The sequence below is a fragment of the Miniopterus natalensis genome, chromosome 14 (genome assembly GCF_054644295.1).
Source record: "Miniopterus natalensis isolate mMinNat1 chromosome 14, mMinNat1.hap1, whole genome shotgun sequence".
In the NCBI taxonomy this organism is placed as follows: domain Eukaryota; kingdom Metazoa; phylum Chordata; class Mammalia; order Chiroptera; family Miniopteridae; genus Miniopterus; species Miniopterus natalensis.
This window is the reverse complement of record NC_142094.1, coordinates 15,018,088-15,041,918: the sequence shown is the minus strand read 5'-3', so window position 1 is coordinate 15,041,918 and position 23,831 is coordinate 15,018,088.

The following is a 23,831-nucleotide window of genomic DNA, read 5'->3' as shown; positions in this document are numbered from 1 at the left end:
TGCTTTCTCTTGTCTCTGCCCTGAATTCTCCAGTCCACCCGCACCCCGCCATGTCTGCAGGTCCTCTTTCCTTCAGGTCTTTCTAAAAAGTCGCCTTTTCTTATTTATTTCTGTATTTATGTGTTATTTATGAAACACCATACTGCAGCATGTAGGCTCTAACGGCAGTTTCATGCAGTAAAATTACATGCGTCTCTCCAGTGTGCCATATTTTTATAAATTGGAAAGATTTTCCTCAGCCACTACATAAAAGGAAGTGTGGTCTTGGTAGTTCTGAAGTAAATTTCTAAGGCCAAGAAAGGGGCTCTTCTCAAAACCTTAGCAGGATTTGTGCATTCACCCTGGGGAAATGGCCTTTTTCCTTTATCAGAGGTGCCTTTTCAATGAGGCCTTTCCTGGAGATCATACATATATAACACATCCTATCTGTGCTTCATAAATACAGATGTCTGTAAATAGATATAGATAGATAGATATCCTATCTATACTTCCTATATACTATATACATCTTATCTGAACTTCCTATATATACATATACATCCTGTTTGGATTTCCACATACATTTAATATCCTCTTCCCTGTCGGTCTCCTTCAGTAGAACATGAGCTCCATGAAGACAGGGATTTTATCTGTTTATTTTTGTATCCCCAGCACCTACAACAGTGCCAGCACACAAGAGGTGCCCAATAAATATCTGTCACATAAGTGAATAAATGAGTTGAACTTATCCAAGGGGTGGAAACTCACACCAAAAGTGAAAATGGCAAGCTAGCCATTTTTGATGGGCACAAGAATTAGCTTGCAATTCCAGACCCCCGAGCCCTTCCTCTAGCCTAGGGTTGGCTACGTAATATGTGAGGCTCAGTGCAAAATGAACCTGGAGTCCAAATATATAAAGAAGCCTGGCCAGCATGGCTCAGTGGTTGAGCCTCGACCTATAATCCAGGAGACTGTGGTTCGATTCCCAGTCAGAGCACATGCCTGGGTTGCGGGTTCGATCCCCAGTAGGGGGCGTGCAGGAGGCAGCCGATCAATGACTCTCTCATCGATGTTTCTATCTCTCTCTCCCTCTCTCTTCGTCTCTCTGAAATCAATAAAGACATATTTTCAAAAAAACCCCAAATATATAAAGAACTCATACAATTCAACAACAATACAACAAAAAGTAATCCAATTAAAAAATGGGCAGGGGATCTGAATAGACACTTTTCCCAAGAAGACATACAAATGGCCAACAGATATATGAAAAGATGCTCAACTTCACTAGCTATTAGGAAAATGCAAATAAAAACTACAATGAGATACCATCTCACACCCATTAGAGTTGCTATTATCAACAAGACAAGAAATAAGTGTTGGAGAGGTTGTGAAGGAACCCTCATAAACTGCTGGTGGGAATGTAAACTGGTACAGACTATGAAAAACAGTATGGAAGCTCCTCAAAATATTAAAAAGAGCTACCTTATGACCCAGCAATCCCTCTTCTGGGTATATACCTGAAAAATTTGAAAACATTTATTTGTAAAGATATATGTACCCCTATGTTCATTGCAGCATTATTCACGGGGGCCAAGACATGGAAACAATCTAAGTGACCTTTGATGGGTGACTGGATAAAGAAGATGCGCTACATGTATGCTATGGAACACTACTCAGCCATAAAAAAGATGAAATACTGCCATTTGTGACAACATGGATGGATCTTAAGAGTATCATGCTAAGCGAAATAAGTCAGACAGAAAAGGACAGGAACCACATGATTTCACTCACATGTAGGATATAAAACAGGAAGCAACAAACTAACAAAGCAAAACAAAAACACCTAATCACACAGACGAAAGTATGGTGATTCTAGAGGGCCAGGGGCATTGGGGGAGGTAAAAGAGTGTAAAGGGGGTCAAGCATATGATGAGGGAAGGAGACTTGCCTTTGGGTGGTGAACAGACAAAGCCATATACAGAAGCGTTCAAGGTGAACAGGACGGGCTTCCAGGCTGGTGTGACCATGGCTTGAGAGAGCTAGGAAAGGAGACTAGCCTGGGGTCTGTGTTGTTCGGGAGTGAGCCCAGGTAGAAGTTCCCATGCGCGGGAGGCGGCTTGCATGGTTGGGACACCTGAGCTTATAGCCTTGCCCAGATGTGGGGCATGGGGGGGGCGAGTTGAAGCCTAAAAGCTGTCAGCTGTGAAGCATAAGAAATAAATAAATAACAAAGAGATAAATGGAGCCAGACTTCCTTCAAGAAGGTAAAGTAGGAAGCTGTGAGCGCTGTGATCCTGTCTTTCGGTAAAGCGCCCCAGGCCTGCGCTGAGGCCATCAACACTAATTTGCCCCTGGCGCTCCCAGATGCAAATGGGAGCAGCCAGAGGGGCCCGAGCAGCTAAAAAGGCCAGCGGATCCCAAAGCCTCGCCCAGAAGCCAAGGGAGGAGTCCAGGACGCTTGTCCTCTACCTGGAGCCCTTATGTCTTGGACCTCACGCCCTGCCTGAAGTAAGTTGTAACCTTTGTCTTCTTTAAAGGATTCCATACTATTGGTCCAGTATCTGATTATACTGAGGCCTGTGGTAATTTAATCTATTGCTACTAACATACTTTATACTGTTTCCAGGGTTGGTTTTGTTGTTGTTTTATTACTAAAATGTTACGGTGAACTTTGTTGTACATGTATCTTAGTAAATCTCTGCTGATCTATGGATTGCTAAATTAAAAGATACAGTTGACCCTTTAGTAACAGGGTTTAGGGGTTCTGACCCTCCACGAAGTCGAAAATCCACCTATAAATGACTTCTGACTCCCCTAAAACTTAACTACTAATAGCCCACTGTTGACCAGAAGCCTTATCGGTAATGTAAATAGTCGATTAACGCATATTTTGTATGTCATATGTATTATATACTGTACTCTTAAAACAAGCTGGAGAAAAGAAAATGTTATTAAGAAAATCATAAGAAAGAGAAAATACTTTATAGTATTTATTGAAAAAAGTCCAAGTATAAGCGGACCCACGCAGTTCAAACCCATGTCGTTCAAGGGTCAACTGTATTTGCATTTTGGGAGGCAAGAGACGTGAACAGACATTTCACTGAAAAGTATGTACACATGACAGCCATATGAACATACACTCAACATCATTAGCCGTTAGGGAAATGCAAGTTAAAATCACAGTGACACATCACTTCATGCCTTTCAGAATGGCTACAGTTAAAAGGTAGTGACACCCCAGCCAGGTGGCTCAGTTGGTTGGAGAGTCACCTTGTGCACCAAAAAGGGGTTGGGTTTCATTCCCCGTCAGGGCACATTCCTAAGTTGTGAGTTTGATCCCCAGTCAGGGTGCCAGAGAGAGGCAACCAATTGATGTTTCTCTCTCACATCAATGTTTCTTTCTCTAAAATCAATAAACATATCCTCAGGTGAGGATTAAAAATAAAGTAAAATAATAAAATAAAATAAATAAAATAAAAAAAAAAATAAAATAAAATAAAATAAAATAAAATAAAATAAAATAAAATAAAATAAAATAGAGCAATAACACCAAATGCTGGTGAGGATGGGGGGAACCGGATAACTCAGACTCAGCAGGTGAGAAGGTGAAATGACACAGTTACTTCAAAAACAGTTTGGCAGTTTCTCATAAACGTGCAACTACCGTATGACCCAGCAATTGTTCCCTTGGGCATTTATCCCAGAAAAATTAAAACTTATGTTCACACATAAACCTGTATGTAAATGTTTATAAAAAGCTTTATTCAGAATAGGCAGATGCAGGAAATAACCCAGACATTCTTCAGCGGGTGGAGAGTTAAACTGGTACACCCGTATCCTGCAATACTCAGCTGTATGAGGAAAGAGCTACTGACACATGAGCAAGCTGGATGATCTGAAGGAAATTATGCTGAGTGAAAAATCAAATCCCAAAAGGTCACATACTGTATGATTCCTCTTATATAACATTCTCGAAATGATAAAATTACAGAAATGGAGACCAGTGATTGCCAAGGTTAGGGACAGGGGCTGGGGAAGGAGGGAAATGGGTGTGGAGATGGAACTGTTTCATATACTTATTGCGGTGGTGGGAACATGAAACCTCACATCTGAAAAACATTGCTTGGAATTAAATACACACACACACACACACACACACGTATAACTGGGGACACCTGAATCAGACCGGCCCAGGACAGACCACGTCATGACTGGTTACCACGCTGTCACCAGCTTTCCCGAGGCCCAGGCTTGCCCACCAACTGAAAATGGCCAAGTCAAATGGCCAGGTCCCTCTTCGCTCCCCGGGCAGTGCTGCCCCCTTCTGACGGACACATTCTTTCCAAAGGGAGCTGGATGCCTGCACTCAGGGTACAGTCTTCTCCCCTCTCTCTTTAACAACACATTATGTAGCTCACCTCTACCCAAGCTTCCTTTGCTCTTACTGAGCAACTGAGGCTAAACTTCTACTCATCTCCTCCCAGTTCTGTGGTTGGCAGCTCTCTTCACCTGCCCGTCTGCCCACGAAGGGCAGCTGCGACGGGCAGGAGCAGTAAGGGATTCAGCGCTGAGCATATGGAGATGTTCAGTGGCCACAGCAGGAGTCCAGTGCAGGGAGAGGTGGTGGCCGAAACAAAGGCGGTGAAAGGCCGGAGGACAGCATGTGCAAAGGCCCGGAGGCAGGAGTGAGCACTCACTGGGGCATAAGCAGGGTGTGTGTGGAGGAGCTGCCGGCAAGGCTCGGGGTGCGGGGAAAAGGCTGGATCTGAGTCAGGCTGGGGAGTAGGAACCCACAGCGAGGGAGGGAGAAGTCTGGAAGAAATTCAGCTTTTATCTGTTTAGCAGGAAATTAAGGGGCTGAGTAAATTTTTCCTATAATAATGCCTGCTTCAGAAGTGACTTTAATACCGGGACCATGCCCAAAGAGCTGGAATCTAGGATGGAGCACGCCTTCCCCAAAGCTTGTGTGCTCGTCACAGGTCTATACGCTTCCAAAGGGAATGTGGAAATTTCCACTTACCACTCAAGTTTATTCCCCCACACGTGTTTAAAGAAAGAAACAGACATGGTTTGGAAAGCATTTTCTCAGTTGTCGGTGATAATACTTGCCTTATGTTGGGTGTTCAATATGTGCCAGGCACTACGCTAAGCGCTTAATTGCATGATCACCTTTAAGCCTCACAACACTCTCATCGTCCCCGCGTACGGAAGAGGGGACATCCGAGGTTCCGGGGGCGCGGCTGCCTGGGCCACCCCGGGAGGCGCTGGGCCTCCGCCGGGAGCACGCGGGATGAAGGACCTCGCACTCCCTGCCCGTCGACGTTTTGGTCCAAGCCAGTTCCGGTCTTTTTCTTACCTCTTAGATGAAATGAAATCTTCAAAGAGCTTTCACATGATCGTTTCCAGAAACACTGAAGCTCACTCTCATGCATATTTTATTTTTTTGATTACCAGCCCCAGTCAGCTGAGGCTCTAAGCATTTACGATACCAAACAGGATGCTTCAAAAATTCATGTCAGGTCTTTTAAAGACACGATTATAACCATATAAGTGATCAAGTCCATAGAGTCAAGTTCTTCCCAGTGACAGAGTAATATCTTCCAGTAAAAACATTCTTTTGAATAATTATTACTGAGCGATATCATTCTCATCATCACTATGAAGATTGTAAATATCTTTTTCAAAAGGTTGAATAATAGCCTATGGAGAAATAAATCGCCTTTTCCTATCTTTAGAAAGGGAATAAGAAGAATGACTTTTGGGAAACAGCTACAAAAGCTGTGATATCACAACCAGACATTTTCAGGATATGAAAATAAAATGGTACATCAACTAAAAATGTAGCTATAAGAAGATGCTTGTCAGCAAAGAGAAACCAGTGAGTGATTGTGGTGGCAAAATTAAAATGTATGCTCTGTATGAAGACAGTTCAATGCTTGAGCCAACAGTCCCTCAAGGATGGCTTACAGCCGAGTCATACGGCACATTTCATATTAGTAAAGAGCAGGTTCTCTGGTCTTTCATGGTGGGGTTGTATTTGTCAAGGAGAAACTTCTGATGTCTTTCGACAAAAGCCAAGTCCAAATGCACAAGGGACAGAGAATCTCAGTGAGTTTCCTAAGAGCAGACTTTTGGAAGCTGTGATCAGAAGCCCTGCTGGCACTAGATGGGGTCTCTTGGGTCTGCTATTCTCTATAGTCATGATCAAAAGATACCCATTCCAAAGAAATCATTAGAAAAAAATAATTCTTTGGTTGCCATTGTCAAAAAGGATGACCTCCTGAAGTAAAATTACAGGCTCGAAGATATCATTGCCTGAAAATATCACACTTGTAGATAAGTTTAGCTGAAGTGAAATGGAAAGATAAAAAATATCAGGAGAGATACAGTTCGCAGATAGGGGTTACTGAGGCAAAAATTGCTCCGCAAGAGGCACCAGAAAAGGAAGATCCATATATAATGCCAAGGAGGGGGACTGATGAGAAATCGGTGCCCCTAGTGATGAAACAGCTGTTTTCAGCCAGGCTACAATTACCTCCTCACACCCCCACCCCCAAAGTCACCATTTTAGGGACATATTCCAAGATCATACTGGGCCAGAATGAAAAACTTCCAAATCAATTGTCTGAAGAAATTAACTATATGGATGCAACCAGCTGAGGAGAGACTGCAAGAACTGTCCCCAGGGAAGGTAAATTCTTCATGAGCCCGGCCAAGGAAACCCCCCGCTGAATAATGACCAGTAAGAAGCGACTTTATGAGAAAAGCCAGCCAGGGAAAAATTCCTCAGAATTCATCACTGTCACAATCCGTGCATAAAGTCAGTGTTTATGAGACTCTTCAAAAATCAGTTGCTCAATAAAGAGATTCCACGAATAAAATTAGCCACAGAATAATTAGCCCAGGAGGGCCCTTGAAGGCCTGAGATCCTTGGTTAAAGCTTTCAAGACAAGGCTCTTCAAATATCAATGCTTGCCCTGGCCGGTGTGGCTCAGCGGTTAGAATATCACCCAAGCATGGAAGGGTCAAGGGTCAAGGGTTCAATTCCCGGTCAAGGGCTCCTACCTGGGTTGTGGGTTTGCTCCCCACCCCTGGTCAGTGTGCATATAGGAGGCAACCAATCAATGTGTCACATCGATGTTTCTCTCTCTCCCCCTCCCTGCCTTCCACTCTCTAAAAAGCAATGGAAAAAATATCTATTGAGGGTTAACAAAAAAGAAAAAAAGCAATGCTTAAAATATATACAAATACATATTTCTATAATACATATTTAATATATATAATTTTATTTTTCATTGATGTAATTTTATTAAACATATATAATTTAATATATATGAATATATATTTGGCTCATTATATATGAGCTCATTAAAAAAAGGATATTGGGGCGGCATCAATGGCTATTTCACCAATGGACAAATGGAGCTGGGACCCAATTCCCTCAGCAGTTTTTCAGGGAGATTACCATGTAGAAAAGAGATTGACCAACAAATGATTCCTCACGTCTATTCAGGAACATTTGAGTCAAATTGACAGAGACATGCAGGGGGAAATTCCCCCAAAACCCTGGTCTGGAAGAAACATTTCCAGTCCTACATTTAGAACATAATTACTGATAAAATGGCCTTAGAAAGAGAAGCTTCCATCGACTGATTAGCCAGAAAGAAGATTATACAGAAAAACAATGCCTAAGATCAATATGTTCAGCACGAAACCTAAAGGGAGGCTGGCTCTGCAGGATGACTTGTTGCCTCAATGAGAAGAGATAAAACTAAACAAATCTTGAAGTCAGGAGGAGTTAAACCAATGTATAAGGGCAATGCCAAGGCGGTTTCCTGGGCCAACTCTTCAGGAGCAGCCAGGTTTGCGGAAGAGCTTCTGCAGGGTAACACTCCCAAGAACATGCCTTTGGGAACATTAATATTCATCTCCGATCCCTTGAAGCAAAATATCGGAAGAATTATCATTTCCATGGGTAAAGCTACTCAATAACAACCCTAAATAAAGAACAAATTTCTCAGCGAATGTCACCACAGATAATAGTATGTCAGTCTAGTCAAATAATGCCATCTGGAGATAAAAATACTCAAGTATAAGATTAGTTGGGATAAAAATCTTCTGAGCAATTCTTCAGGAGAGAAACGAGTAATGAATAGTCTGAGCCAGGCAATTCTCCCCAGCAAATGCTGCCAGAACGTCTATGGAGAGGATCCAGCTCAGTGAAATGCCCTGGCAAACACCATTCAAGGGAAGAAGCACTTTAGAGAAAGAGCCAAGGCACAACGTCCTGGGGATCAGCAGTTTGAAGTGAGACCCAGCTGACGCTGGGCTCACAATGCCACCTGCCTACCAGGAAAAGTGTTCTGTTTGCTCTCCTCCAGAAATTACCTCTCCTGAGCTTGGTTCCATCATCTCGATTCATCTGTTTTCAGGAAAAACAGACAACCAAGGTAAAGTAAATCCAGGCCGATTATTCCCACAGAGCGAGCTCAGCTGTCACTATTACCCAAGCGAAAGCTTTAGAAGACCTGCCTTCAGTCTTCTGTGCCCCTTTTCTCAACCTCCAGGATGGTGTGAAGATTTTAATGTGCCAAGTTTAATGTGCTTATGCTTAGTGCTTCAAGAGTACAGTAGTCCTCCCTTACCTATGGGAGGACTATCATAGATAGTACAGAACCCGATACATACTATGTTTTTCCTGTACCTGCATGCTTATGATAAAAGTTTAATTATAAATTAGGCACAGTAAGAGATTAACAATAATAACTAACAATAAAATAGAATAGAATAATACACTGTAATAAAAGTTATGTGAATGGCGTTGGGGCCATTATTAAATAAAATAAGGGAGACTTGAACACAAGCATTGTGATACTACAATAGTCGATCTAATAACCAAGACAGCTACGAAGTGACATACAGGGTGGGACACTAGACTAATTGATGATTCACATCCAGGAGGGTCAGAGCCAGATGGTTCGAGATTTCATCACGCTACTCAGAACAGCACCTAATTTAAAAATTACAAATTGTTTACTTCTGGAATTTTCCACTTAATACTTTCAGACCAAGACTGACCACAGGTAACTGAAACTGCAGAAATAGAAACTACAGATAAGGGGGACCACTATAATCTTTTCAAAAGTTTTCACAAGAGGTAACTCCAGATGAAGATTAACAAAGATGATGTATCTTAGCAAAAAAAAAGAAAGTCACAGCATCAAAGAATGAAGTCAGGATGCAGTTACGAGGAATCATGCCCAGAGACTTCCCTTTAGAAAGCGAGGCAGTTCCCAGGGCTTCCCCTTTAGAAACCAGCTGACAGCTGAGAGGGGGTGTTGGCCAGGCTGCCTTTCTGGGGGGGGGGGGGGGAGGGGGAGGGAGGCCAAGCCAGGGAACAGGCCCCTCTGAGAAGGAGTAAAAGAAGCCAGCCGCACTCACGGGCACGCTTCATCACAAGACACGAGTCCCCTGGGGCTGCTCATCAAAATTGAATTGCTTCTGATAGCCCCCAATCTGAGGAAAATTCCTTCTCAAAAGTAGCTATTCTCTGGGGAACTAACTTTACCACTGCGGTTAAGTGATATTCCTTAGGCATGGATAATGATGGTGAAATTATCGAAGAAGCCATTTTTTAAGAGATTATCAACAGCATAACAAAATACCAGGGTCGAAAGATGCAACAAATACTTCAGAAATTCCCAGGGAAAAATCAAATGACTATGTGGGTACCTCATGGGTAAATGAGAGGGGTCTGTTCAAAGGCGAATGGAGACAAAACAAAAATAAAGAATTGATAAGATTGGTCAATTTCTACTTGATTTTCCCCTAAATTGGATTATTTCATTGCAAAGCAAGCACCATAAGTATTAAGAGCAAGAATTTTGGCTTCAGCATGAACTGGGTGCAAATCCAAAACATGGCACTTACTAGCTGTCCGGCCACGAGCAAGTCACCTAACCTCTCTGTGCCCAGATGCCTGCCTCCGCTAAAATTAGGATACTAGTAAGCTTTACTACTACATTTACTGCTTAGATTTTTGTCTGCTAAGATATGTCATCTTTGTTGATCTTCATCTGGAGCTGCACAGCTCACCCTCAAAGGGCTCAAGCGGCGCCGTGCCCCCCAGAGGCGGAGCCCTGAGGCTGTGGGGCATGTTGGCAGAAACGAGGAAGAGAGCCTCTTGCCACTTTGTGCCACCTGCTTTCACCTGGCTGTAAAAGCAGGTCATTGTTGACCCCAGTGTGGAAGAATTCTCTTGAAAGGTTTGAAAGAGCTCTTTCAGCTCCTGTTTGCAGTCGTTCTGCTCCCACAGAGGTGGTAAGGCCTGAGAGAAAGCTTTTTAATCTATCGAGATGTATGTACAAAGTTGTTCATCAATATATGTTTACGATAGTGAAAGCCCCAGGCAATCACAGTGTCACCAATGGCTAAACAATCTTGTGATTTTGGTATGTGTGTGTGTTTGAGTGAGTGAGTGAGTGAGTGAGTGTGTGTGTGTGTGTGTGTGTGTGTGAGGGTGTGTGTGTGGGTGTGTGAGGGTGTGTGTGAGGGTGTGTGTGTGTGTTTGAGTGAGTGAGTGTGTGTGTGTGTGTGTGTGTGTGAGGATGTGTGTGAGGGTGTGTGTGTGTTTGAGTGAGTGTGTGTGTGTGTGTGAGGGTGTGTGTGTGTGTGTGTGTGAGGGTGGGGGGAGAAGGGAGGGGAGGGAGAGAGGGAAAGAAGGGGGGTTTGAAAGGATGCAATAAAAAGGGTTCGGGTCTTTTACCTTTTTCCAGAGCTTTGAATTCCAAAATTGTATTAGACTCAGAATCTGCATGACTAAAAAGAAACCTTCTCTCCCTTTGAGCATTTGTTCCTTCGGCCTAAGTCGTGCCCTTCCAGTAACAAAGTGAAGGGGAACTAGGACAGACAGACAAGGACTGGAGGTTGCGGGGCCCAACCTTGACTGACCACCACCACCAGGGGGCAGTACGGGAGAGGCAAAGGAGATGCACCGGGAGGCGCTCCTAGTTGAGTGAACTTCTCCAAGCCCTGCCGGCTCCCCCTCCCCCCAAGGGTTTTGTTTTCCGTAAAGGGCAGACTGAGCTCCAGAATCTTGTGGCATTCTATCCCAGGCACCAATCTGCTGAGCATCGAACCTTTTCGTAAAACAAAGATGTGACCATTTCCCAAACAACTTCACAGAACAAAAGTAAAAACACGCCTAGGCTGACAACAATTTTCAAAGCTGATTGCAAAAAGAGTACTTTGATTTGGTACTTCATGTCGTGTGTGTTTCAGATAGACAGGCAGATAGAAAGAACAAAGGCATTGCTGGAATTCATCATGGAAATATCCCGGTGTGACCATTATGCGGCCATTAAAAGTAATAATGTAGGAAGATATGTGATAACACAGCAAATGGGGTGTGTGTGCGCGTGTGTGTGTGCGTGTGTGTGTGTGTGTGCACATGCATGTTTCTATGCCTAGAGAAGTATATAGAAAGGCATTTAAGCAATAGGATTACTGCTGAATTTTTATTTTGTTATACTTTTCTGTATCACTTAAACTTTATAATGATCATGAATGCTTTACAAAATTAAAAAGAAATAGTTCTTTTTACCATTGGGGCAATAAATTTTATTTTTTTAAAGTAAAATGTATCCATATAAGTCTGAGCAGCTCAGTTTCTTCAAAAGTATGAAATGTACATTTATAACTTTTGCTTTCACTGTGACTGTTAGACAGGGTGCATAATTCCCCAGCCTTTAATTTTCAACAGGATTCTTCTACACCAGCCTCCAGAATGAGACAATAATTCTAGTTGCTTTCTTCACCAATCCTTCCTCTAGGAGGAAAACTGTCCCCTCTCCAGTTGTTGAGATTGTTAGGTATCTGCTAGTCTTGGGCTCACATTTCTTTGCTGGACAGACTAAGCATAGTAATGTCACACTGTTTGTTTTTCCCCATTGTTCTCTTGAATCTGTCTCTACGTGCCAGACTTCAGCAGGTCTTCATGCTCTCACCTGCAATTTGGTGGGAAAGTCAGGCTCACAGTGGGACATGGGAGACACTACCACAATCTTCAGTTTAGCTGACTGCCCACCCCTCTGAACATAACCCTAAATAACAACTACTCCACCAAAATACAAGAACTCCCTGGAACTGCTCTCTTGTCATAACACTTCATATTATAATTACTATAACGTCCTTTGCAATTTCTGTTATCCATTGTTCATGGCTAGTCTTATGATCACTGATATCATCATCATGAGTGAAATGCTTCTGACTCCTTCCTACCAGGCATAGTCCTTCAGGCGCCTCATACCCAGCAAGTCAGTCTCCAGCTATTCTACCCATGAACCTCCACCTCTGCCTTCCACTATCCACTGTGACATTTCAATGAATTGATTCACATAAAGCACGTCCAGTGGTGTGCCTGGGACATAGGAAACCCTCAGCAACATCAGCTGTGGCTGCTACTGTCATCATTGTTGTTGCTGTTAGGCCGGACCCCCGTAATTCTAAACCTGTGTCTGTGTTACTGCTGGGGGTTCCCCCAGGTCCCCGCTACCTCCACCATTTTCTGTCTACACTGACAAAAGCCCCAAACTGTGTTTCCTCTCACAGCCATGTGGTGTCACCAGCACTTCGTAAACACTCACCTGAAAAGGCTAGCTGATAAATAATCTCTCAGGAGACCTTTCAGCAGGGATTCGATCCGGACCACATGTCTGCTTCCACAAAGACCCAGGCCTAGACAAAGGACCTTTCCACACATTGCAGGAAGGTTTCCTTCTTGTGTTTGTTTTCATGGAGGTTTACTTAGCTCTTAGTTTTGTGTAAAATGCCCCTGCTTTAGCCTCCATATTTCTCATTAATTATGCTAAGAAGGTATAACTAGACCAAGGGACAACTTGAAAATAATGGTTATTTATCAAGCACCTACCAGGAGCAGGCACTGTTCTAGGTGAGACAAGTTCCCTGCGCTCCTGGAGCTTGCAGAGCAAGCTGAGCCCAGCTATGCAGATGAAGCTAGAGAAGGCACAGAAGCCACTGTGCAGATCACCTTGTGTGGTCTAGTAGCTTATAACTGGGGCAGCTCCAGCCTGGGTCTGATCCGATGGTAGCCAACATCATGATGCTGGGCCAGATCGTCTGAAGGAAGCCAGCTATCCTCAGGCTTAGAGGACGGGTGTGATTTCAGACTTGATTTCAGTTGTGAGATAGAAATTTTGCAAATGCAAAGGTGTGTCAATGTATGTGTGTTTCACTTGGCCATCCATGCATGTATCCATTCATGTCAAGATGAACTAAAATCTCAGCTCTACCATTCCCTTACTCTTTGACCTTGGTTAAGTCAGTATTCTCATTTTTAAGAGGAGGTTAGTAATGCTTTCTTTGCAGAACTGATGTGAAGATTACCCAAGATAATGTATGTAAAGCCTGAGCACTGGGCCAGGCAGATCATGAGCATGTGGTCATTGGTAGTTACCTTCACTAATATAACAATTAAGTTAACACAAAACCATTATATACCAAGCATGAGCCAGGTACCGTGCTTGCCTCTGAATATAACAGAGAAATTGGTCCAACACAATCCTTGCCCTAAAAGGAGCTTCTAATCCAATAGAGGAGCAAATCATACACCAAGTAATAATCACGCAAGACTGACTGGAATTGTGTCCCAAGAGAGGAACTACAAGTCCTAAGAGAATCCAAGGCAGAAGTTGCTGCGAATGTAGGAAAGACGAATTAGCCTTTGGATCTATCTAATCACAAGTATGGGATGGAGGGATGGAGGTCAGATCCATGCATCCAAGATAGTGCAGAGGGAAGCGAACCCAATGGCCCAGGGTCCCGTTTACTGGGTAAATCAGAACCCAGCCTGCAGCCTGCGAGGAGGGCCCATGCAATAGCCTCAAGAAAGTCTCCTTCTCCAAGGCTTGCAGAGCTGACAACCTAGGTCATAAAGGTACCTCCCTGAGGCTTCACAGACTTCCTGTGAAGAGCGGAACTGTGCGATCTGCTCGGAGAACTTTCCTACGTGCCTGGAGAAAGACTAAGCACCTCTCTCGGGTCCTGGAGCCTCCTGCATTCCATGGCCACCTCTGAGGACATATTCAGCAAGACACGTCTTGTGGCTACCTTATAGCCCAGAGCTACACAGATCAATCTCTAGTACAGATACTGTCCTGCTGGAAGTATCAGTGAAGGCTTAAAAAGGGGATGGCACTGAAGCGGGCCTCGATGGGATTTGGGGGAGATGCTCTAGGGAGGAAGGAGAGTAAAGCAAGGCAGAGCAGAGGCAGAGGTTGGAATGCACAGACCATGTCTAGATCTGGCAAAGAAGCCTAGTTTGCTGGAGCAGAGGACACCAGTGCCAAAGACAAAAGCTCCAGTTTCTAAGTGCTTCATAGTGTACTTAAATGAGCAGATCTGGGCTAAAGTCTGGAATGCATTATCTCATCAAATCCTCACCCCTGTTATCTTCATTTTTCTTTCAGATAGGCTTTGTGAGATGAGTGACTATGAGTGACTATGATTACAGAGATAAAGCCTGTTAAAACTGGAATTCAACCCTGACCCCAAGTCCAACCTCAAGTCCTTGTGCAACTTTAGCTCCCACTGAGATATGATTAGAAAAGTACCTTAGGATTGGGTCAAAGAGGACCTGGCACACCTAGCAAAGAGTATTGGTTGAGAACATTTTGGAGGCCTCCAAGCTTGTAATGGACACTTCTTAAGCCTGAGCAGACAGGTACATGCAGACCCAAGCCAACAAACAACCCAACATGATGCCATAAAAGCTCTGATTTGAGATAGGGCAGTGTCTGCTGGGAGTGTGATTGCAGATCCAGGGCACAGGGAAAGTCTTCCCAGGTGCTGGCTGTTCTCACTCTGCCATTCTTTGGCAACATTCTGGGTTTCTGTTATCTTCAGGACCCAAGATGGCACTTGACTTATTTCCATAGTTACAGATATTTGTGCCCAGTGAAAATGAGCAACCCAGGAGGCTGCTGAGGATATGAAAGAGAGACTGATGAGAATTTAGTGCCTCGCAGGGTCTCTCGCCACTGTCCTGGCTTTGCTTGGGAGCATCACAGGGCTCCTCCTTTCCCCTACGGAAGAGAAGAAGGAAACACTCACCAGAACTGCTGGAGAAGCAGGCTGCCGGAGCAGAAAAGCATCCGGCTGTGAGTCAGGTCACCTTGAATGTAGGGAGGATGACTTTGGGCAAATACATCTGTGCCATCGATAGAATAGGACAGACCAGGTGGTCCTGAAGAGTCTTCAGGGTTTTGCTTTGTTGTTTTAATTTTTTATTGTGGAAAAATTCATAACATAAAAATTTACCATCTTAAACATTTTCAAGAGTACATTCCAGTAATACTAAGTATATTTACATTGTTGTGCAACAGATCTCCAGAACATTTTTATCTTGCAAAATTGAAACTTCCTACTCATTAAACAATAACTCCCATGTCCACCCCTTGTCCTCTGGTAACCGCCATTCTACTTTTAGTTTCTATGAGTTTTATTAGTTTAGATGCATCATATAAGCGAAGTCATACAATATTGGTTTTTGTGTGAAATGGCTTATTTCACTTAACATAATGTCCTCAAGCTTTATCCAGGATTTCCTTCCTTTTTAAGGCTGAGTATATGTGTATATACCACATTTTGTTTATCCAGTCACCAGTTGATGGACATTTGGGTTGCTTTCACCCCTTGGCTATTATAAATAGTGTTGCTATGAACACAAATGTGCAAATTATCTTTTCAAAACACTGCTTGACTCTCAGGTTTAAGATGCAATCAGTATGGCTGCATCTTTAATTACTGCTTTACTTAAATTTTTTTATTTATTGATTTTTAGAGAGAGAGAGGAAAGGATGTAACCGAACCCAGGTTTGGCTGCCTGCCGTAAGGAAAGCCAAACTCATGAGGCAAGCGCTGGTGAAAAACGAAAGAGGTTTATTTGAGTGCCGGCATCTAGAGAAGATGAGGGACTTTTCCCAGTCCTTAGAAACCCATCTTAACATCTCAGTGAAGGCAGAGGTTTTTGTGAGGAGGGAGAGGAAAAGTAGAACAAAGAAATCTGGGGGAGGGTCTGTGAACATGCAGGCAGTGTCCTTGCTAGTCCCAATATGGATTTTCATGGTCAGTGTCCTTGAGTTGGCCATCTGGATTCCTATGTCTGGATTCCTCAGTGAAGGCCAGGCTGCTCCTTAGGTTTACACAGGAACTGAAACTGCTGATTCTAGTAAAGTACACTTAGAAAAGAAACTTTTAACATGTAAGTTCTAGTTTCAAGAGGAAAAATCAGAGTAACAAGCTGGGTTTAACATTAACTAAAATTAACATGGGTAGTTTTATATAAGTATAGCATATTCATTCCCCGTTACAGGGAGAGAGGGGAATGAATTCATTGGTTGCTTCTTGTATGTGCCCTGACTGGAGATCAAACCTGCAACCTTGGCATATTGGTACAACATTTTAATCAACTGAACTACCGGACAGGGCCAATTACCTCTTTTATTTTTAAAAGCAAACAAACACAGGGCCTCTGGAATAATGAACAAATTGAAATTAACACTGGAGATGCTGCAGGGTGACATTTATTTTGGGAAGTTTGAACAGTCAAAGCTAAGATTTTGACACTCAATAAACTCCTAAAGCCACACTCCCAGAAGGAGCTGGAACAGTCCTACATTTGGGCGTTGCAGAGAGAGTCCTGGCATTCTGTAGCATAGTTATGAACTTCAGTCACAGCATTATCTAGAAAACAAATGCTTTCAGCAGAGATAATGGGTATCTGTAAATATAAATCATTTGCTGAATGAGCAAGCATTGACTTGTTGGAAAATACGGGAGAATGCATGTCAGGTGTGCAGAAAAACATCCTTCAAATTCAGTTATGTATGCTGTGCCCCCAGGGAAAACCATTTATAATCCATACATTTTTCTTTGAAAGAAAGGTTTGCTTACCATGCTGAGTAGCATGGTTGAGAGGTATGGCTGAAGATCAGGCCCATAGACATGTTCCTAAATATTGGAACCTGCCCCTCCAGCACAATGACTCAGTGGTGTGGTGGGAGTTTGTTTGCTGCCTTTTTTAGTGTAGGTGTGCCTACTGATTGGGGTACGGAAGTAACTGAAATCACTAATCACAGAATCCTCTTTACGTAAAATAGTAGTGAAGCCCAGCTGATCCACTGAAACTTGCCTTTCTGGGTTCATTTCCACAGTCAGAATTCCTGTCTCAGGGAGAGCCAAGCCACTCTCCATAACTGTTACTAAGCCCTTGTCTGGGATTGTGGATGTGATGAGCAGTCTCTACTCTTGAGATCCTAGTCCAGTGGGGGAGGCAGAGAGAAGTAGTGTTTGTTAGAAGTAGGAAGCAACCATGAGAGCCCAGAGAGGGGAACTAACTCAGGCAGAGCATGAGAAAAAGCCTCACACAGATGATGTTTGACTTGCATTGAAGAACAAGGAGTTTTACGGGCAGAAAAGCACATGGAAGGGCAGTCTAAGCTAGGGGAACAGCATGTGTGCAAAGATATTTGATGTTTGGAAATGTGTAAGAATGTCAGTGTGGCTGAATAACTGAGGGTATGTGAGGTTGACACTTGTGAAGGCCTCTTGGTAAAGTGTGAATACTCTAGAACACAGCTACAGAATCCCCAGGGACCCCTGCCAGGAGTCCTGTGCAGATCCACTTCCATTCCTGGCCTCCCTGGGTCACAGCTTTCACAGTGGGCCTGAGTGACCAGAACCAAGGATGGAAAATCGGTGTTGCTTCGTGGGCGTCACAGGTAACACTTTCATGGCAACTGGGGTGGGTGCAGGATACTCAGTCACCAAAGAGTGCACCTTACCAGATTTGTGCTGATGTTTCTTTGGGTGAGCCAAGGTGAGTGTGAGGAACGCCTACCTCTCAGCTCCTTCCTGCAGTAGCCGGACCACCCAGCCACTGACCTGAATCTCATCAACATCCCTAGGATGCAGAAACAGCATCTGCTCGCTCCAGCCAGGTCCCTGGGTGTCCTGACAGTGTGCCCATGAGGGGAAATTGTTGATACTTTGAGATATCAGCAAGAGAACATACAGCAAGGTGACTGGAGGCAGGGAGGAGCCTTTCTCCTCTCTCAGAGGACTAGCTGGAGGCAGCAGGTTATTGTCCAAAGCAAGTTATCTGTGGTTTGGGAGACAATGATTTTTATTGTCCCACTTGAGGCTCTTCTCTCTGGGACACATGCTATACTGAATGGGACATGAGGCAAAGAGATGAAAATTTAGACAGTGTCAGGCAAACCTGAAATCTCTCTGGGATGCTATTTATTCCCTCTAAACATTTTCAGAATGAAACTGAGAGTCTCTTGGAAGAGCCTCTAATGAATGGAGCAGCCTGTCTCGCTAGACAAATTTCTCTTTGTCTGGGAGATCTGAGAGTCTCTCCAACCTCAATGAAAGTGCGGGTGATTTTTAAAATAATAATTAATAATTAAGTGAGGGCCCGGCTGGGGGTGGCTCTGCGGTTGAGCGTCGACCTAGGATCCAGGTGATTGGGGTTCGATTCCCTGTCAGGGCACATGCCCGGGTTGTGGGTTCGATCCCCAGTAGGGGGCGTGCAGGAGGCAGCCGATCAATGACTCTCTCACCACTGATGTTTCTATCTCTCTCTCTCCCTCTCCTTTCTTCTCTCTGAAATCAATAAAGATATATATAAAAAATAATAATAACAATTAAGTGAGAGATAGAGCTGGGAAGAACTGTAGAAATCTCCCAGGGTGGGGGGGGAGAGGAGGTGCCCAAGATATGGGCACTTTTATTTTTTAACATAATAGCAATTTTTTAAAATTTACATTGCTTTAAAAATGCCAACAGGAGTCTACACATTGGAAAGTAAATTCCCCTCTCATCTTTTACCCCTGCGCTTCCTCCCCCCAGAAAGGTAATCATTGTTATCAGTTTGCAGGGCTTCTTTCTAGGCCTTGTTCTGTGCACACACAGTGTCCGCGTGTCCATACGGACCTGCGCGTAGCTGGGCATAGACAGAGAGAGACAGGACCAGAGCTGGGACAGAGGCACACGTGCTGTCAGTTGGTTTTCCCGTTCACCAGGAACAGCCTGGCTCCTGGGCATGGAGAGTGAGGAGCAGATGTTTTCTGTTTCTGGCTGGCTGAGCGGAATTGCATGGAGCCTCCCCTGGGGACGGAGAAGCCAGTGTGTGGGGAGAGGCTGAGATTCTAAGCCTAACAGGAGAGGTGAGATTCAGGGTGCCCGACCTGGGGGCCCTGCCTGCTGCAGGATCTTTGTAGAGACCGAACCATGTGCACTGAAGCACTGAGAGTCGCTTCAGGGTCTTAATGGCCAGTGTGCTGGCAGTGGAGCAACCGCAGGGACGACGGACAGGACCAAGTACTGGTGAGGATGTGGAGCACCTGGAACTCAGAGGTTGCTCGTGGGAATGGACATGATAGTCACTTTCGAAAACAGTTTGAGAGTGTCTTTTAAACATACACTCATTATAGGACCATTCCTAGATATTGATCCAAGAGAAATGACAACATATGTCCAAACAAAAGTTATATACAAATGTTCCTAACAGCTTTATTCATAAAGGCCAAAAAATGAGGAACAATCCCAATATATCCATCAATAGGTGAATGGATAAACAAATTTTGGCATGCTTTTTTTTTTGGCATACAACGGAATACTTTTCAGCAGTAAAAGGGAATAAAGTACTGTGTACACAGCAATACGAATGAACCTCAAAAGTATTATTTGAAGTCGGCAGTTTTCAACCTTTTTTGTCTCATGGCACATACACTAATTACTAAAATTCTGCAACACACCAAAAAATATATATATTTTTGCCGATCTGACAAAAAAATAGGTATAATTTTGATTAATTCACACCAGACAGCTAGTGTTGTGTTGTCTGTTGTCACTTTTTAAAATTTGACAATCTAAGGGGAAAGAGGTCAGTGCCCCTGACTCAATAGTCAGGTATTGCATGTTTTTAAAATTCTCGTGATACACCCGTGTGCCTGATGTGGCACACCTGTTGAAAATCGCTGTTCTAAGTGAAAGAACCCAGACACAAAATACTATATACTGCATGATTCCATTTACATGAGGTACATTACAAAAAGCAAAACTATAGTGATGGAAAGCAGATCAGTGGTTTCCTGGGGCTAGAGGAAGGGAATTGACAACAAAAGGGCATGAGAGGACTATCAGGGGTAATAGAAATGCTCTATGTGACCATTGTGGCGATGGTACGTGACTGGATACATTTGCCACACTTCAAATTGCACACTTAAAATTGGTGAATTTCGCCTTAACTGTAACTTAATTAAAAAGCATATTTTACTGAAGCCAAGAAAATTTTTTTTAATTCAAGCAAAAAAAAAGTGAGAAGGAAATTGATATCAGGATTGAGAAGGGGGATATAACTGGAGATAAAACAGAGTTTTTAGAAAATCATTAAGAAACAACTTTAAAGAAATATACCTTAGCCCAGCCAGCGTGGCTCAGTGGCTGAGTGTCAACCAATGAACCAGGAGACCACAGGTTCGATTCCTGATCAGGGCACATGCCGGGGTTTTGGGCTCGATCCCAGTAGGGGGCATGCATGAGGCAGCTGATCAATGACTCTTATCATTGATGTTTCTGTCTCTCTCTCCATCTCCCTTCCTCTCTCTGAAATTAATAAAAAACATTAAAAAAATAAATAAAATGAATAGACCTTAAAACTTAGTTGAAATGGACAATGTTTTATAAAAATATAATTTAATAAACTGAATCAATAGAAAAGTTCCTAACTGGCTGTTACCATGCTAACATAACCCAGATGCCCCTAAACCTATCAAAGACTGTGAAGAGTTTGAGGGAGTTCCCAAGACGATGTTTACTTCTGACACCAAATGCAAGCCCAGGGTCCCCTGACAACACTTAAGTTTGATAATTCACTGGAGGAATTCATAGGACTCACTGAAAGCTGTTATGCCCATGGTTATGGTTTACTATAAGGAAAGGCTAAAGATTAAAATTAGCCAAGGGAAGAAATGCATAGGGCAGAGTCTAAGAAAGTGTCACCAGAAAGGGGGTGGGCTGAAGCAGTGTGCCTTGGCACGGTCTGGAATGTGTGGGTTCTTGACTTTGCGCAGGAAAGATTTCAAGAAACGAGTCCAGGTGATTTTGAGAATATGTTTATCAAAGCTGAAATAAAGGAAGGGTTTAAGATGGAAAAATCAAGATCATAGAAACAGGAGTGAGCCTGCGCAGAGCTGCCTTGGCCCTTTGGAAACATGAGGAAGAGCTGAGCTTGGGTGAGGCTGCCTTGGCCCTTTAGAAAATCCCAGAGGCAGAAGAACTGAGCCAGCTGGGCCATGTGGACTCAGGAAACAAGTTACCAAGGCAGAAGGAAAGCCCTTGGATGTTAGGCTGGGATGAGCTGGCACTTCCCACTATTCCCCTGGTTGCAAGTCTCATGGGAACCTTTCGAGCTTAGCAGAAAGAAAGCAAATATACACACTTGAGGAAAGAAGGGGGGATGCAAGTATGCTCAAGGGAGAGTGTGCACTGGTATCCTTTGTCTTAAGAGTTTTTATCTGTTTTCTAAAGGTGGGAGTCTTAAGGGGGGGGTGTCAGAGGAATATCTCGGAGGAATATTCATCAGCTTTCCAGCTGTGTCCTTTAATATGCTGATGCATCAGAATGAGCTTATAGTGGGGCTTTGGGATCATTCTCTGGTCAGCTTCACTTTTATCTTAGATTTGTCTGGCTCTAGTTGGGTGTTAATGCTATTTATTCCTTTGACTTCATACGTTCTGGAGTTTGGTTGGTGCTAATGGCACCAACTGGGCCTCTGCTATCTATCTCCCTAAGGTGATTTAAGCTACTCATCCTCTGGTTGGGAAGGAGAGGTGTAAACCATTTGTTCTCAAGTGTCCTTGGTTAGGGAAAGTAAAATCTTGTGATTTATTAGCTGGCTGTTAATTGCTTGGCGGCTTGTTTAGCTATCTGTTTCAGTTTCCCCATTCCAGTTGCCAAGGAATTTCCTAGCTTCTTACTAACCTGCCTCAAAAGTACCAAGCTCAGAGCTTCTGGTTGTTCTCTAACTGTGGAGTCAGGGAGCAGTGTTAGCCTTCCAGTGGCCATGTGTGACAGCAACCAGAGACGCTCACCTGGGTCGTGGTCTCCAGAGTGTTTTTTGGGACTCAGTCAGGCAAACCTCTTTGACTGTCCTATGGCTGACCCCAGTCTCCCCACCCTAAATCATCACACTGTTGGTGTGACTCAAAGTCCCCACCCCAAATCACATTGTTACCATCTGGCTAACCCAATAGCATATTCATTTGAATTACAATGACTTTAAGGCATATTTTGATATTTGGTGAGGCAAATTTCACCTTGTTCTTTCATGTTACTCTCATAACTACTTCATATAAAACTTTCACAACTACTGTCTTTCTAAAACTTGAATTCTGTATGAGTTCCACTGCATGCTTTTACAAGTACACATTGTTTGTACTCCATGAGTTGAGTTTAATTGCTGTATAAAAATCTCAAAGATTACATTATGTTTGGGCACTGAAATGAAAAAGTTATTGTGAATGTCTAAATTCATGGAAACAGCAGTGGAACATAAATTTGGTATTAGTAAAGGAAATTTTGTCATTAGAAGAATGCTTTCATTTTCCTATTTTCTTCCAAAGCAACAATTGAGCTTTATAGAACTAAGAGAGAAAGCTATCCCCCATCTTCCACACACTCCCACACACAAATGAAGTCTATTATGTTTTGCTACTAAGATGCATGCAAAAGTATTGTAATGCAGTGGAAAATTTGCCAAATCTCTTGAAATAGATAAAGAAATTCCAAAGCAATGAGAGGTTGTTGTCACCAATTCGTGTTTTGAAAGACTATCATTAAGATGTCAAGCATCTATTTATCAAAACTTCCTGCTGACTTTGAGCAGAAGACAACAGTGACACACTCTTTAAGAAAGGCTGCATTACCAGTGTTCCTAATAGCCAAATAATATTATTGTGTGACAAATCTAGACATCAGTGACTCTGAGTCCAAAATGATAGAGTTGGACTTTCAATATGAAGATGTCTTAGAACACCTTAACATGTTTATTTCACTCTTATTTTTCCTTTTAAGTGTGTACACAATCATGTATGAGATGGGAACTAACCCAGACTTAGAGCATTCAGAAGGCAGCCCTACCTTGGCCACAGTGATTGGCCAATCACTCTGGGCTTTGTTCACTCACTGGTTTAACTGCCCCCATCCCCATGCTGGATCTTCAAAGCCATACTATGACAAAGAGGATCCAGCCTTAACTGGAAGCCAACTCATAGACTGCAGAGCAAAGTAACTATCTATGTTGATGGCATTATTGAACTGCAAGATTACCTCAAGTTCGAGTTGAAATTTCTGTTACTTGCAAACCAAAGCTTCCTAATTGAATGAAGGCTCAGTAAATATTAATCAATAGAACAAATGATAATGAGTGAGGACACTCGAGGAAGCTTTATTTCCCCAACCTGGGGCCAGAATGATCCCACCATCCAAAGCCCAGTCAGTTATTGATTCACCTGGTGACCACTGATAGTTGTTTATTGAGGGCTCCAGAAATAAGACCCTAAAGGGTTTGCTGTGAGGCACACTGTGGAAGCACAGCACCTTTATATATTTTTTAAATGAGAAAGAGTGGAATTCATGGATATTGACAAGTAGGAAGATATTTGGAGCTGACCAGTGCACATCTATTTTTGTGGTTCATTCATATTTTTAGATCTTGATTTGACTTTCACTCACCCACCGAATGGGAATCTAGGCCTGACACAATG